Raw genomic sequence first — 16,196 nt, 5'->3', positions numbered from 1 at the left:
CCATTCCCACTCCCATTCCCATTCCCATTCCCATTCCCATTCCCATTCCCATTCCTATTCCCATTCCCTTCCCATTCCCATTCTCATTCCCATTCCCATTCCCATTCCCATTAATTCCCACTAATTCCCATTAATTCCCATTAATTCCCATTCATTCCTGTTCCCATTAATTCCCATTCCCATTCCCATTCCCATCTCCATTCCCATTCCCATTCCAATTCCCAGTGGGATTTCCCCCCCAGGGCCTCATTACAAGGAATTTTCCATCCTCAGCCCACCCGTCCTTCAGCATCCCCTGCAGAAATGGAATAACAATCATTTTTCAATGGCCATTAAACTCCTCCTTTTCCCAAAAAAAGCCTCAATAATTAATCCCTGGGATTGTAACCGTGAGATCTGCTGGAATTTTAAACACCACCTTTCACTTCTGATGAGAGGCGAGAAGGCTGAAATTCCCTCTCTACACAATCCCATGTCCCACTGAAAAATTCATGGATTTTCCAGGCCACCTGATGGTAAAAACAGAGAGGAGTTTTCAACACCTGTGTCTGTCATGGTCCACTCCTAAGCAGACGCGTGACGGTTCGCACCAGCTACGATCTCAGAGTGCAAAAAGAAAAGAAAGCACAAAATTCAACAAATCAAGGGATTTAAATTTCGATCCAAGGAGGAACTTTATTAATTTAGCCCATAATGCGGCCTGCGATAGAGAGAGAAAGAGAGAAAATTGGGAAAAGATGGGAAGGAAAGGGGACTATAGCTACCACCACGGCTCCACAGACGTCCGGCGTCTCTGGGGTCCCGGTCAGTAGGCGTTCCTTTGCCTCTGCAAAGATCCATGTGATCTTTCGGTGGGGAAGATCTTCGGAGTTCAGTCACTCCAGAGCTGTCTTTTATGCTAGTCCATACACCTGGTCCCTCCTTGCCACCCGCCTTTGCTCTCCCTTAATTCTTGCGGAGATATGCTAAACTCCACCTGGCAGGGCCTAGGGAGGTGCGTCCGAGGCATGCTCGGCAGCTTTTTCACAACGGCTGTCAGGGCGACGGGTGCAAAGCCTTCGTCACGTACCAGCTTTGGCAGCACAAGGCCTTTGCTCTGTACCAACTCAGGCAGGTGCAAAGCATTCGCTCCGTCTCTGCACCTGTAGTTTCTGATGAGAAATGTTGAGACAGAACTCGATTCTTTCATCGACCCTTACAGTGTCGTGTTTTGCAGAGGGAACAGGTTTGTTCCGAAGCAGGAGAAGTGGAAAAATCCCAAATTTTGGAATGGTTTTAGCTGCAGACACTCACAGCAATCCCACCCAGGCATTAAAATTCGGGATGGAGCAAGGAGAGTTCCTCTGCAGTCAACAAAATAACGAGTTGGAAGTGCCAAGTCTGCGGAAAAGAGTCAACGAGGAGCTTGGAAAGCCAGGAGCAGGTGGATAATAGGAAATAAGTTGTCAAAACTGAGGGCAAATTACTCCTCCCCTGTGCAAATCTCCCAAACCTACGGATGGAGATGAATTTATCCCCAAATCCTCACAATTTAGAGGAGTTTTTACCACTGAGGAGGAGCTGCTGCTCCCGAGGGTGTGGAATCTCTGCTGGCAGATCCACCAGGGCAGCGAAAACCCCAAATTAAACAAAACAAAACCCAGGGAAGACTAATATTAAATAAATTTACCCCAAAAGAGAGTCGATTTTGGAAAGCAATCAGCTTTGGAGGGAGGGAAATGGCAAATCCCTGTCACTTGGAGTCCTAAATCAAGGTTTGATTTCTTTCTAGAACACCTTCAGGAGCTCCCAGGGACACTCAGGCTGAGCGAGGCAGATGTTGGGGAGGGAAAATTCTCCATCCTCTCTTTCCTGGGATGCAGGAGATGATTTTCCAAATGATTCCTCTGGCCTGGATAAAGGACTGGCTGTGAATAAGGAATAAAAACTCAAATGTGAGGCTCCTCTCAGGAATTGGATTGTTCAAATGACACCGTTCAAAAAAATTAAAAACATCATTCCAAAATCCATGAAAAAACCTTTAACTTGGCAGGTGGGAAAAATAAGGTGGAAATGCCAATAGTTCAAGCCCTGAATTCTTTTTAATCTGAAAAATGGAGGTTAAGGGTGCTTTTAAATTTATTTTTAGGACTATTAAATTATTATGTAATTATTGAAATTATTTTTAGGATCTCAGGCTTTGGGATATTACAGAGAAGAAACCTTAAGCTCCACAAGGAAATGGGGAAAAAAACAACCACCTGTCAACCCTCGCCAATTACAACAGCAGGAGGAATCACATTAACAGGGATTTTTAAATAAATAATAAGCATTCTGTTTGTTTAATATTTTGTTTGGTTTCCAGGAGCCACTGATTTCCCAAGGATGTCAACAGGATCCAGAACAACCCTCATTAGCTGTGCTCAGGGAGAGCTTGGAGAAGGTCAAACTCTGGGCCATGACGATGCAATTATCCTCCCTGCCAGAAAGGTCACTTTTCCTCATCAGGCTAATTATCCTGACAGGATTACACTCATTTCCACGGATTTTAAGGCAGAAATTTCGGCAGTGCCTTGGCCTGGATGATTCCAGCGCTGCCTCTGTCCTTCTCTTCCCAGCAAATCCTTCTTGGGATGAAGAAACCACAAAAATGAGGTCCAAGGAGGAGAAAAAACCCCAAAACCAACAACAATCGGGGAAGAATTGTAATTAAAAGTTCAGGAAAATGTTATTTTGCACTTTTGAGGACTGATTCTAAACACTGCAGATCAGGTGGAATTCCAGCTGCACAGGGTGGGAAATGGGGGAAAATCATCAATATTGTCCAAACTGACAGGGGATGAGGGAATTCAAGGGATTCCCCTCACCAGGTGAGCTCCGTGCCCTGGAATTCCTGGAAATGAAGGAAAATGATCAATAATGCCCAAACTGCCAACAGGTGTTGTTTTCACTGTTGTGGGAGGAATCTTTGTGGAGGATGAAGGAGCAGGAGGATGTGGAGCTGCTGGAGTGAGTCTGGAGGTCATGGAGATGCTCTGAGGGCTGGAGAACCTCTGGAGAACCTCTGGAGAACCTGGAGAACCTGGAGAACCTGGAGAACCTCTGGAGGGCCTCTGGAGGACCTGGAGAACCTCTGGAGAACCTCTGGAGAACCTCTGGAGAACCTGGAGAACATCTGGAGAACCTGGAGAACCTCGAGAACCTCTGGAGAACCTGGAGAACCTCTGGAGAACCTGGAGAACTCACGCTGGGAGAGCTGGGAATGTCCAGCCTGGAGAGGAGAAGCTCCAGGGAGAGCTCAGAGCCACTCCTGTGCCTAAAGGAGCTGCAGGAGAGCTGGAGAGGGACTGGGGACAAGGGATGGAGGGACAGGACACAGGGAATGGGGACACACTGGGAAAGGGGAGATTGAAATGGGATTTTGGGCAGGAATGAGGGTGGGGAGGGGCTGGGATGGAATTCCCAGAGGAGCTGTGGCTGTCCCTGGATCCCTGGAGTGTCCCTGGGATGGTGGGAGGTGTCCCTGGGTGGCACTGGATGGGATTGAAGGTCCCTTCAACCCAAACCATTTTGGGATTCTGTGACTTTCCACAGCAGCCCAGAGCCACAGGTGCCTCTGGAAATTTGGATTCTTCAACTTCCTGTAACCAGGAGAGGCAATGAGGGAGAAAAATAAAGATTAATCAAAGAAAAGAAACTTTTATCAGGGAACAATCGATTTATCCCAGGCTGCCAAACAGGAGAGGTGATTTTAGGGTCAGTGAACCATTTTCATTTTAGGGTCACTCCGAACCATTTTCATTTGAGGATCATCAAAACATTTTCATTTTAGGGTTTCTCTGAAACAATTCCATTTTAGGATCATTGAAACATTTTCATTTTAGGATCACTCTAAACCATTTTCATTTTAGGGTCCCTCTGAACCACTGCATTTTAGGATCATTGAAACATTTTCATTTTAGGGTTCCTCTGAACCATTTTTATTTTAGGGTTCCTCTGAACCATTTTCACTTTAGAGTCACTCTGAACCATTTTCACTTTAGGGTTCCTCTGAAACAATTCCATTTTCAGGCCACATTCTCAGCGGAGCAAACACTTGTTCTTCATTCTTACAACCACTTTTCCCTCTCCACAACACCTCAAACAATCAGAAATTGCTCGTGGCCATCCTGGAATAAATTTTACTCCTTTCATGACTCCCTGGAGTCCCCAAAAAATGCCATGAATGCTCAGAGGATTCTGCATTCTGTGCTGCTCTCCCTTTTGCCCTTTCTCAGCAGCAGGAAAAGCTTAAAAAAAGCCTAAAAAAATGCAAAATCTCTGATTCCTCAGAGTCAGGACTTTATCCGTGGCTCTGCAGAGGTCCATGGCCCAGTTTCCAGGTTTGGGAAGAGCAAAAGGTCGTGCAGGAGGAGGAGGAGGAAATTCAGAATCTCCATGAACTTTAACTCTTCCCAGCATGAGGAATTTGCTCTGCTCGGGGTGAATTAATTCGGGAGAAAAGCAGCTTCTCTCCCGAATATTCTTCCCTGTCTTAAACTTGATTTCTTATTTCTTAAATTTTATTCTTAGACTTTATTTAATTTTATTGTGGTTAAATGCGTTTATGGCATTTCTGACATGCAGGAGGTTTGCTGTAATCAGCCCAAAATCAGCCCAAAATCAGCCCAAAATCACCCCAAAATCACCCCAAAGTCCAGCTGTGCTTGGAGCCCTTGAAAACAGAGGCTCATTCTGTGCTGCTGCTCCCTGTTTGCATTTTAGGGTCACTGAAACAACTGCATTTTAGGGTTCCTCTGAAGCATTTTCATTTTAGGGTCACTGGAATATTTTCATTTTAGGATCACTCTGAACCATTTTCATTTTAGGGTTCATCTGAATTATTTTCGTTTTAAGGTCACTGAAACATTTTCATTTTAGGGTCACTAAACAATTTTAATTTGAAAGTCCCTCTGAGCCATTTCCATTTTAGGGTTCCTCTGAACCATTTTCATTTTAGGATCAGTTAAACAATTTCTTTTTAGGTTTCCTCTAAATCATTTTAATTTTAGGGTCATTGAAACATTTTAATTTTAGGGTTCCTCTGAGCCATTTCTATTTTAGGGTTCCTCTGAACTATTTCAATTTTAGGGTCACTGAAACAATTTCATTTTAGGGTCCTTGTGAACATTTTCATTTTAAGGTCACTGAAACAATTTCATTTTGGGGTTCCTTTGAACCATTTTAATTTTAGGGTCACTGAGCCATTTTAATTTTGGGGTTCCTCTGAGCCATTTCCACTTTAAGATTCCTCTGAAAAATTTTTAATTTAAGGTCACTGAAACATTTTAATTTTAGGGTTCCTCTGAACTGTTTTAATTTTAGTGTCACTGAAACAATTTCATTTTAGGGGTACTGAAACATTTTAATTTTAGGGCCACTGAAACATTTTCATTTTAAGGTTCCTCTGAAGCATCTTCATTTTAGGGTTCCTCTGAACCATTTTTATTTTAGGGTCACTGGAATATTTCCATTTTAGGGTCCCTCTGTGCCATTTTCATTTTGGGGTTCCTCTGAACCATTTTCATTTTAGGGTCACTGAACCATTTTCATTCTGCTTTTACACCCCAAAATCCCCCACATTTTCTTCAACGATTTCAGAGAATATTTCAGTTTAGAAAAGAATATTTCGGCTGGAAAAGAATATTTGGTAGGAAAAACCCGCCAGGGCAGGGAGCTCAGCCATTAACCCGGCAGGGTCAGGGCAGACAAGGCTCTGTACATAACCTGGCAATTATTGCATTTATCTCACTTTGTCAAGGGGTTCAAGGCCACAAATGGAGTGAAAAGTGTAATTAAGGAGCCTGAACCCACCTCTTAGAGGCAATAAAGGTTTTTTTTCGCTGAGTGGGAAGTTGATTTACCCTTCAGAAGCTGGAATAATTCGTTTGCAGAGCACAGACAGGTCTGTACACAGGGAAAGGGCTGGGAAAAATTGGTTTTAGGAAGTGCAGTTTATGTTTCAATTTGTGTTTTTGTACAATTTTTACTTCTTTTACATTATATTATATTATATTATATTATATTATATTATATTATATTATATTACATTATATTATATTTTATATTATTTTATATTATTTTATTTTATTTTATTATTTTATTTTATTATATTTTATTATATTTTTAAATTTATTTTAATTTTATTTTAATTTTATTTTATTTTATTTTATTATTTTATTTTATTTTATTTTTTAAATATCAGATTGCTGCTTTAATTAGCAGCAAATATAGGATGCTTAGGGTCTGACAAGCCCCGTGTAAAGATGGAGAACAAAACCACTTCTCCTCCTCCCAAAGCTCCTTCCACGCTGGGAATTTGGGATCAATCCCGTGGAAAACCCTCAGATCAAGGGTTTCCCACTCCTGGGAAGGGCAGTGGGTTGTTTTCAGCCTCCCTGACTCAAAACAAGACCAAGAGGAAAAACAGGTGAGTGCAAAGTTCCCATAAATCACCTGAACTCAACTGCAGACCTGCTTTATCCCATCCATCCTGGGCTGCAAGTGATGCTTTAGGATTTTAGCTTCTGTATTTTTTGTGTATTTGTAATTTAGTGTATAACTCTGGAATACATATAAAGTGCTAAGCTAATTTCTCTCATTTTTAGCCGAAACAATTCCTCTCTCAGCCCAAAACTCAAGGACACCTCACTGTCTCAGAGCCCCAAGATATGGAAACAGCAGTGAATGAACTGGGGGAGCAAACTTGGAGTGATTGACTTCATTAGCTGAAGCTGTAATTGGAGGATTAACCCTGAGATGCAAATGGACAGAACTTATAAATGATGAAATACTTGTTGTCCCTGTTGAGCCGCTAGCAGAGTGAGAAGACCCAGGTTCAAAGTGGCATCAAGAAGAAGATTTTATTATTTAATTCCATCTTATATAGACTTTTCAGAGGTCACCCAGATTGGTCAGTCAGAAACCTCCCCCTAGGCCTGACTGGCCAGGCCTGAACTGTCCACATCCCGAGAAACTGTTTTTAATAACATCCAAACTTTATTTATAAAACACAGGAAGAAGAGAGAGAAGGATTCTCACAGTAAAGGTCTGTGCTAGCCACACTTGTGACTTATAAAAAACCTATAAAGTATGACAAACTGGTGCCCTGCTGTCCATGTTGGGTGTAGCCCTGGGTGAGCTGTGAGTGCCCTGAGTGCACCTGAAGGCCTTCAGTAAATTTAACTGCTTTTTATTCTCTTCACTCTGTCTAACCTCTGTTTTAGCTAAGCCTCGCTCAGGCATCAAATGTGACTCAAACCCACTCTCATTTCCCATGGAAAAAACATGAGGGAAGTGAAATCCCTCTCAGCCCAGACCAACCTTACTACAATCCTGTAAATGTGTCAGGCCTCAGATTATTTCTAAGTCATCTTTGAGCAAATTCCCATCCTGATTTATGGCAGGGAGGAAATGCTGGGCAGGTAAAGCCCCCAGAGCCAGAGGGAGGAGGAGGTGATGGCTCTCCTGATTTTTTTCTGGACTGGGAAAGGGAAAATGGGTCAGGAAAAGAGGAGCAGCTCACAGAGGAGGGATGGTGAGGAGTGGAGCAGCTCTTGTGCATTTTGAGCAAAACTTCATTTGAAAAGTCAGTTCCCTGCCAGGCATCCAAATGGCCAAATTAAAACAAGGAATGGAAATGAAACTCAGCCCAAGCAGAATGGAGCAACCTGGGAATGTGGATGTTGGTGGCACAAGGGGGAGTTTTGAGGAGTTATTTTACAAAATCCATTGGAAATTCATGATCCAAACCTTTGCAAACCTCAGAGCTGAAGACTCTCAGATATCTGAACCCTTCTGGAACCATGCTAGCCATCCTCCCTGAGGGATGGAGGGTGGGAATGCCAAAAAAAACCCCAAAAACCTCTTCTTCTAGAAGCAAATCCAGCCCTGTGAAACCCATCCAGTGGGAGCAGCCAAGCCCTGAACAAAAGCAGCACATGTTTGATTTTCAAACGAGTCCTAAAAATCGAATCGACTTGAAAGAAAATAAAACAGAAAATTGGTATCAGGTGCTGCTTCCACACAGAAGCCACACAAACACCCAGAGATTCCTTTCATTCCAGCGCCGTTTCCCTCGAATTTCCGTGACTATTCTTGCACTGATGAACCACTTAATCATCCCGGAGCAAAGCCTCCCCAAACACAGAGGTATTTTTAGGAGGGAAGAAAATAGATCTGATTTCTCAATCCCTATTTCCCTTTCTGAGGCTCCACCAGATTTGCATTTAACACCAACTAGAAAAGACACCCGAGGAATACAAGAGCTGTTCAGTCATCGCTTTAAGTCTGGATTCCTCCTTTTATTTTTATTTTTTTTAATTTTTTTTTTTTAAAAATCAAATCGCTGCTTTAATTAGAAGCAAATGTAGGACACTTAGGGCCTGGGATGAGGAGACCTTTGCTGGAGCAGCGCGGCCCTCAAGTGTTAATTAAATCTTTAATTGCTTTCTGGGGCAGAAGGGCTGCTCTGGTTTTTCTGGTCGCAGGAGCAGCATTGCAAACAGGGTCTGTGCCATGCCCAGGGACATTCCCAGAATCCACGGGAGCTCCGGAAAAGTTGGGCAAAGTTAGACTCGATTTTCCCTGATTTTCCCTGAATTTTCCTCGATTTTCCTCTATCCATGCTTCAAAATTATAGATTTGGAAGAGATTGAAGCAGCCAGAGAGGAAACAATGAGGACAAAGCAGGAGATCCAAGTCCATCCCAAAGTCTGGCTTGTTCAATTATTTGATCCCAAAGAAAAGGGAAAGTGAAGGATCAGGGTGATAATGGGTAATGAGGAGGTGATAATGGATGACAAGGCTGGATTTCATTTACACCAAGATCTCCCTGCACACTCAGCCTTAAAAATGGCTTAAAATAGGCAGAAATATTTATTTTTAGCAGAGGCTGTTCCCTCAACAGCTCCTGCAGGATCTGGGATGGTGGGAGATGTCCCTGTCCTTGGCAGGGGTGGGAGTTGGATGGGCTGAGCTGCTGCTTTCCTCCAGCCTGAGAAAAAAACAAAAAACCCCAAAAAAACCCCAAAACCCCCCAAAAACCCAAAACCAAACCAAACCAAACCAAAACAACAACAACAAAAAACCAAAGAAAAGAAAAAAAAAAGAAAAAAAAAGGAAAAGGAAAAGGAAAAGGAAAAGGAAAAGGAAAAGGAAAAGGAAAAGGAAAAGGAAGAGAATCCAGGAAAAATCCAGGAAAAATCTGGGAAAAATCCAGGAAAAATGGAGGTAAAATCCAGGAAAAATCCAAGTAAAATCGAGGTAAAATCCAGGAAAAATCCAGGAAAAATTGAGGCAAAATCCAGCTAAAAATGGTCTGCAGAACGGAACAAAGAACTCATTCCCTGCTGCTCCAGCCCTGCTGACCCCAGGAAAGAGGAGTTCAGGAATATTCCACACAAATGGGTAGCTAACCTCAAACCCAATTTTCGCTCTGGATTAAAATAACCTCCAAGACCTCAAATTCCAGTTTTCTTCCCCTGGTGTCCAGCAGGGTGAACTTGGAGTTTTCTTGTCAAAAAAATGAACTTTTCTTTGCTCCCATTTCCCACAGCTCCGAAAACACATCCTGGAGGAAAATTTTCTGCTTTAAAGAGATTTTTGGTGAAGAGATTTTCAGGCTCTCCAGGGTTTCCCAGCTGCCCAAAGTTCTGCTTTTTTGGGGCTAAAATTTTCTGGGAAATAAATTTCTGGAATATCTCATTCCAGAGGGTGAATCCATATAAAAATTCCTTTGTCATTAAGAGCTCTGGAAATGCATTTTGGGTGCAGCACAGGGAGAAAACCCCAAAAAATTCACCCAAAGTGGTGATTCCTTAATTCCAGCTCCCTCTGGATTGGGAATTATTGAGGGAATTTTATCTAATTCTGGGTGATTTTTTCCCCAAACTGTTAACAGCAGATTGGGAATGGTGGGATTGCCAAATATTTGCTTCTGGAAGGTTCTCTGAGTGATTAATTCTTCCATCAAGAAGAAGAATGAGAAGAGAAAAAAACCCAAAGAGAGAAAGAAGAGAGAAAAACCCAAAAAATTCACCCCGGAGTAGTTCTTCCTTAATTCCAGCTCCCTCTGGAATGGGAATTATTGAGGGAATTTTATCTAATTCTGGGTGATTTTCCCCCAAATTGATAACAACAGATTGGGAATGGTGGGATTGCCAAATATTTGCTTCTGGAAGGTTCTCTGAGTGATTAATTCTTCCATCAAGAAGAAGAATGAGAAGAGAAAAAAACCCAAAGAGAGAAAGAAGAGAGAAAAACCCAAAAAATTCACCCGAAGTGGTGATTCCTTAATTCCAGCTCCCTCTGGAATGGGAATTATTGAGGGAATTTTATCTAATTCTGGGTGATTTTCCCCAAATTGATAACAACAGATTGGGAATGGTGGGATTGCCAAATATTTGCTTCTCTGAGTGGTTTAATCTTCCAACCAGGCTGAAGGGAGAGGAACCCAAAAAATTAACCTCGAAGTAGTTATTCCTTAACTTTAGCTCCCTCTGGAATGGGAATTACTGAGGGAATTTTATCTATTCTGGGTGATTTTCCCCAAAATTGATAACAACAGATTGGGAAGGTTGGGATTGCAAAATATTTGCTTCTCTGAGTGGTTTAATCTTCCAAACAGGCTGAAGGGACAGAAAACCCAAAAAATCCACCCGAAGTGGTGATTCCTTAATTCCAGCTCCCTCTGGAATGGGAATTATTGAGGGAATTTTATCTAATTCTGGGTAATTTTTTCCCAAACTGTTAACAGCAGATTGGGAAGGGTGGGATCGCCAAATATTTGCTTTTCTGAGTGTTTTAATCTTCCACTCAAGCTCCTTTCCCTGGAAATAAAGACACGAGCAGGCAGGAGAGGAAAGACTCCCTGAGGTTTTCCGCGGAGATTGCAAAGACAGGGAGAACAAATGCTCTGCCTTGTTCAGCATCCAGGTTGGAATTCCCGACAGGAATTTCCATCCCAAGGATGCTTCTCTCCTCCTGCCAGTGCAGGTTTTCCCCGTGGCACTGAACAAGAGCAGTGTTCAGATGAAAGAAAAAAAAAAAAAGAAAAAGAAATCTTAAATGAAAAAGGAAACAAAACAAATGGAAAAAGCGTCTGGAAAACCCCCAAAGATTCCTGGGTGGGAAAATTGTGTTATCAAAATCTCCTTGTTTTTCCCTCAGTAACTGAATCCACAAAGATCCAAAAGATTTAATTATATTCCAAGGTTTTGCTTCCCTATTTTTTCCTGCCTGAGGAAAACTTTAAGCACAGGAGTTGCTGTGAAATTCCACTCACCTGGCAGGGCTGGAGCAGGAATTCTCTCCCAGTCACCATGGATTATTCTGGGCTGCAGCTCCCTAATCCCAGGGCTCTGAGGTTTTATTAAATCACACAATAAGCTCTGGTGGCTTTTATTAAATGTCTTTAAATGAATAAATTTATTTTTTATTTCCTTTTGCCTTCTGCTCTCTCAGGCTTTTCCTGTCTCACTCCTGCAGCTTGTGGTGGGGGAGGCTCAGCCTTGGGGTTTATTCCTGGGATTTTATCCATGTCCGACACAAAAAATCCATCTGAAATCCAGTCTGTGAGACACTGAATTCCCTTTATGAACCCTGGAAAATGAGGTGCAGATCCCCCTGAACACCTTCCTGTTTAAATGGTGTGTTTGGGATCCATTCCTGTTGAATTTGTCACCAGATTTTCCCTGGAATTCCAACTCAATTCCTTCCTTCCTTCCTTCCTTCCTTCCTTCCTTCCTTCCTTCCTTCCTTCCTTCCTTCCTTCCTTCCTTCCTTCCTTCCTTCCTTCCTTCCTTCCTTCCTTCCTTCCTTCCTTCCTTCCTTCCTTCCCCTTGAGTTCCTTTCCCAAAGCTTCATTTAATCACATTTAATTGTTAATATTAAATACAGAGAAAAATGGGAAATTAATGCTACCCCAGCCTTTGAACTGATGCATTTCTGATGTTTTTGGGACTTCTGCACATGTCTGGTCATTTATTATCATATTTGTATATTTGTATATTTGTATATGATATTAATATTATTACAATATAATAAAACCCCTTCAGTATTTATTATTCAGTGGGTCAAATCCTGAATTTTTACTTTTTTTTTGGGGCCAATACATGCAAAAAAAAAGGAAAAAAAATCCACAGAAGTACAGAAAATGGCAGAATCCCCTGCATTTCCCTCATTAAACACCTCCAGTCAGAGCAAGCACCAACCTGCATTTCGGGATTTTCTCTTCCAACAATCAAATTCCCAACGATTTATCACAGGCGAGGAGACAATTCCCAGCTATCGACTCCAATCCTGCAGGAGTTAAACCTCATTAAAAATCACTGAGGTTCTCAACCTCAGGCTCTGATTTGATTTATCTCAAAGGGCAGAAACACCGAAATGAAGTTGAAAAAAAGAATAAAATCAGGTGGGTGGGTTTGGGAATGATGATCCCAATTCCCAGTTTTCCTGGGGTACATCAGGTGTATCACACCACATCCCCTAACATTTAAAATGAATTTTTTTTTGGGCCACAAAGGCAACAAACAGGTTGGGATTCAGAGCTTTGCAAAGCTGACACCTGGATAAGAATGGTGGAGGATTTGATAAAATGTCAAGAAAACAGCAGCAAATCGGAACTGACGGGATGTTCCTTTGATCTGACAGCCGGAACTCCCATGGAATGTGGAATTTCAGCTCCTCTCAGCTCTCCTTGGAAGAGCTCAGGATTATTTTCCTTTATTTTGACACCCCCAGACACCACGAAATCCGTCGGAGGATAAATCAGGAGCCACGTGCCTGGGCAGGGATGCCAACCTGCCACTCTGCCTCCTCCAGAAATCCTCCTCCTGCTGCTGCCACAAAGGGAAGTGGGTTGGAGCCAGAAGAATTTTCCATTTTCCAGGATTTTGGGTGTTTTATCCCAGTTTTTCTGCAGGGAACATGGAAGTGAGAATTCCACTCAGTGCTCCATAAGCAAAGCCCGAAATGCCATTTTCTTTTTATTAAACATCCTGGAAATATTCAATTTTATTAAACATTTCTTTTTATTAAACAATCCTTATCCTTCCCATCCTCTCGGAGAGGTGAATTCCCAAATTCTCCTTGAAATGGGTGATCTCAGCTGGCGCAGGAATTACCTATGGATGGTCAGTTCTCCTTGATTTCCAAGTGGGAATTTCTCAGTGACCTTTCCCAGTGGTCAGCTGAACAGGAGAGAAAATATTCCCAAGATTTCAGGGACTAAAGGAAGCTTTAGGATGTTCAATTCCTCCTAAGGAGGAGCTGGAGGAAATTTTGGGAATGGCATTTTTGTGTTTTTGATCCAACAGACAAAATACCTGCAAAGGCATAAATATTGGGATTACAAACATCAACGATTTAAAAAATCCCTTAAAATCAACCCCCCAACAACAGGGATCTGGGATTTCACACCCCAGTTTGGGATTTATTTTGGAATCAGGGCAGTTTCCATCCCTAATTCCCTTCAGGTTTGATTGATGAACCCAAATAACTCAAATCCCATAAAAACCATTCCAACAGTGAGCCAGAAAAGGAGGAAAGGATTGGTCACACCATCCAAATTTGGTTGTGGCCGAGCACAGCCTCCAAGGGGCCATTTTTCCAAGGAAAAGTCAATTTTTGGTGCAACTTAAAGCTGGGAAGTACAGCCTGGCTGTGTCACTGAATCCTGGAATTGGGTTGGAAGACACCTTAAAGATAATTTTCCCCACCCCATTCCCATTTCCTGGAATCCTGGAATTGGGTTCTAAGAGACCCTAAAGATCATTTTTTCCACCCCATTCCATGGGCAGGGTTTGGAGCATCCCAGGTTACTCCAAAACCTGTCCAACCTGGCCTTGGACACGCCAGGGATGGGCAGCCATGCTTTCAGGACACCCTGAGCTCCAACACAGAGCAATTCCATCTTTCCTGATTATTTTCCTCATCCATCCCTTCCTTCCCCTCACCAGGGTTGGATCCATCATTCCCAGGGATGGTGGATCCTCCTTAACCAACATCCATCCACCATTTTTCCAGGTCCTTTATCACTCTCTGAGAGCTCCAATCCCATTTTTTTACAGCTCAATCCTCCAAACCTTCCCACCAAAGATCCAATTAAATCTCCTCTCTGGGTTTTTGTATGGCTCTCAATTCTCTGTTCTGGAGATTTCTGATTTCTGGAATTTATTTTCCATGGCATCTCTGAGAGATAAAAGACAAAATGTCTGGATGACAACGAGCAAAATGGGAGAAGAAAACTCGTTAATGGTCAGGGGAGATGACTGAGTTGAGGTATTTAATTCCCATGTCCTGGAATGCGATGCAGGCAGGAATACACTCCAAAATCCAGGATTTCCATCACTTCCCAGCACTTCTGGAATTTGTAAATCAGGAGAATTTTTTCCTGGAGTGCTTGGGATGGGATGAATGGAACGGAATCCACCAGGAGAGAAATCTGCAGCATCGCTCATCTCCCTTCCAGAACATTCCTCCCAGGCACAGAAACTCCCTCCAGCAATTTATTTCTATCAGGATGGATATTCCTGGGAGATGAAATTCATCCCCACAAAGAGATCCAAGACTGCTCCTCAGAGGAATTTAGATCCTATTTGGGGGCTCTGAACAGAACCTGATACTAAAGACAGTGAATTCCACCTTGTTATGCAGTTTTCCATTTAATGGGATTGTGTTTCCTGTTGTCTTTTGGGATAAAATGAGGATTGTCTTTCTGGATAAAATGAGGATTCTCCTCAACAGTTGCTGATTTCAGGGCATATTTAAACAATCACCTGCTGAATGGTTGACTCTCCCAGGGGATTTAACTAGGGAAGACCTGGATGTGTCTGCAAAGCAGGATAAAGATTCCACTGCGGCTAAAAGGAGGGAAAACACTAAAATTGATTAGCAGCAGGAAACCTCCTGAAATCCAAAGAGCTGGAGAGAGGCAGCAGCCATTGCTCAGTGGCTTTAATTACCCTCCCTAATTGGTATATCTGGTTAAGGAAATAAGGATTTCTGCTCCTGGCTTGGCTGGCCCAGAACAATCCTTGGCATTTTTGTTGTGCTCTGTGGAATGTTGTGTTTAAAGCTGAATTATGGAATGGTTTGGGTTGGAATGGACTTAAATCCCATCCAAGCCCCATCCAGCCTCGCTTTGGACACTCCAGGGATCTAGGAGCAGCCACAGCTTCTCTGGGAATTCCATCCCAGCCCCTCCCCATCCTCCCAGCCAGGAATTCCTTCCCAAAATCCCATCCAACCCTGTGCTGATCTCACAGCTCTTTCCCCACCTGAATTATTCTGGGATCCTGAGCCATTTCTTTGGCTGTTGATTTGTTTGGGACGAGACTGAACGAGCTGTGCTGAAATAAAAGTGGGTTCACTACAGGGTGATGAATGCACTGTTGGAATATTTCCTGAAATCTTCAGCCTCTTGGGCCCCCAACACCTCCAGCACAGCAGAGATTTCCTCTCCAGGCTGTCCCCAGCCTCCTTCCCCACCCCGTTGTGCTGAAATCAAGCTGAGAAAGCAGCAAAATGAGTCAGGAGGAAGGAGAAATTCACATTTCTCCTTGTAAAGGTCATTTTAGAGGTGTTTCCACATCTCTGGGCTGGGATTGAGAGCCAAACCTCACTTTCAGTCTCACTGAGGATGCTCTGGTGTTTCATCCCTGCTGACAGGACAGGTTTTCATCCCAAGCACAACTCCCATCCCTGCTGAGGTGTTTTACCCCCAAATCCTCACCTGGGCCCAAGTGAGCTCCCCAAGCCCAGCAGCTCCAGAGGTGTTTTACCCCCAAATCCTCTCCTGGGCCCAGGTGAGCTCCTCAAACCCGACAGCTCCTCCAGCCCAGGAGAAGTTAAATAATATTTTTCCACAGAGATATTTTACCCCCAAATCCTCACCTGGGCCCACGTGAGCTCCCCAAACCCAACAGCTCCTCCAGCTCAGGAGAAGTTAAATCCCATTTTTCTGCCACAAAAACCAGCCTGAAGGATCAGGGCCTGTCGTCAGAGAGAACAGATGCTCTGAGGGCTTTGCAGAACTCCCTCTCCACCCACCCGGAGCTGCCACCACATCCCAACCCTCTCCACTTCCTGCAGCCTCTGCCATTGCTTTTCTCGGAGCCCAAATGCTCCTTTAGCTAGCCCAGCTGCTCTGCAGGGTGGTGGGAAGCTCAGTTCTG

General features: G+C 43.2%; 1 long non-coding RNA gene across 1 annotated transcript; it reads right to left on the bottom strand.

Annotated features, from left to right (window-relative positions):
* Positions 1 to 641: 641 nt before the first annotated feature.
* LOC146428050 (uncharacterized) lies at positions 642 to 1,193 on the bottom strand. Its single transcript, XR_014856211.1, has 2 exons — positions 1,070 to 1,193; positions 642 to 826 (listed from the first exon to the last, which is right to left on the bottom strand). It is a non-coding gene; the product is annotated as an uncharacterized LOC146428050 (long non-coding RNA).
* Positions 1,194 to 16,196: the final 15,003 nt, after the last annotated feature.

This window comes from Lichenostomus cassidix, chromosome 22, assembly GCF_008360975.1.
Source record: "Lichenostomus cassidix isolate B80296 chromosome 22, HeHo_3.0, whole genome shotgun sequence".
NCBI classification, from domain to species: domain Eukaryota; kingdom Metazoa; phylum Chordata; class Aves; order Passeriformes; family Meliphagidae; genus Lichenostomus; species Lichenostomus cassidix.
This window is presented reverse-complemented; position numbering and strand designations above follow the sequence as displayed.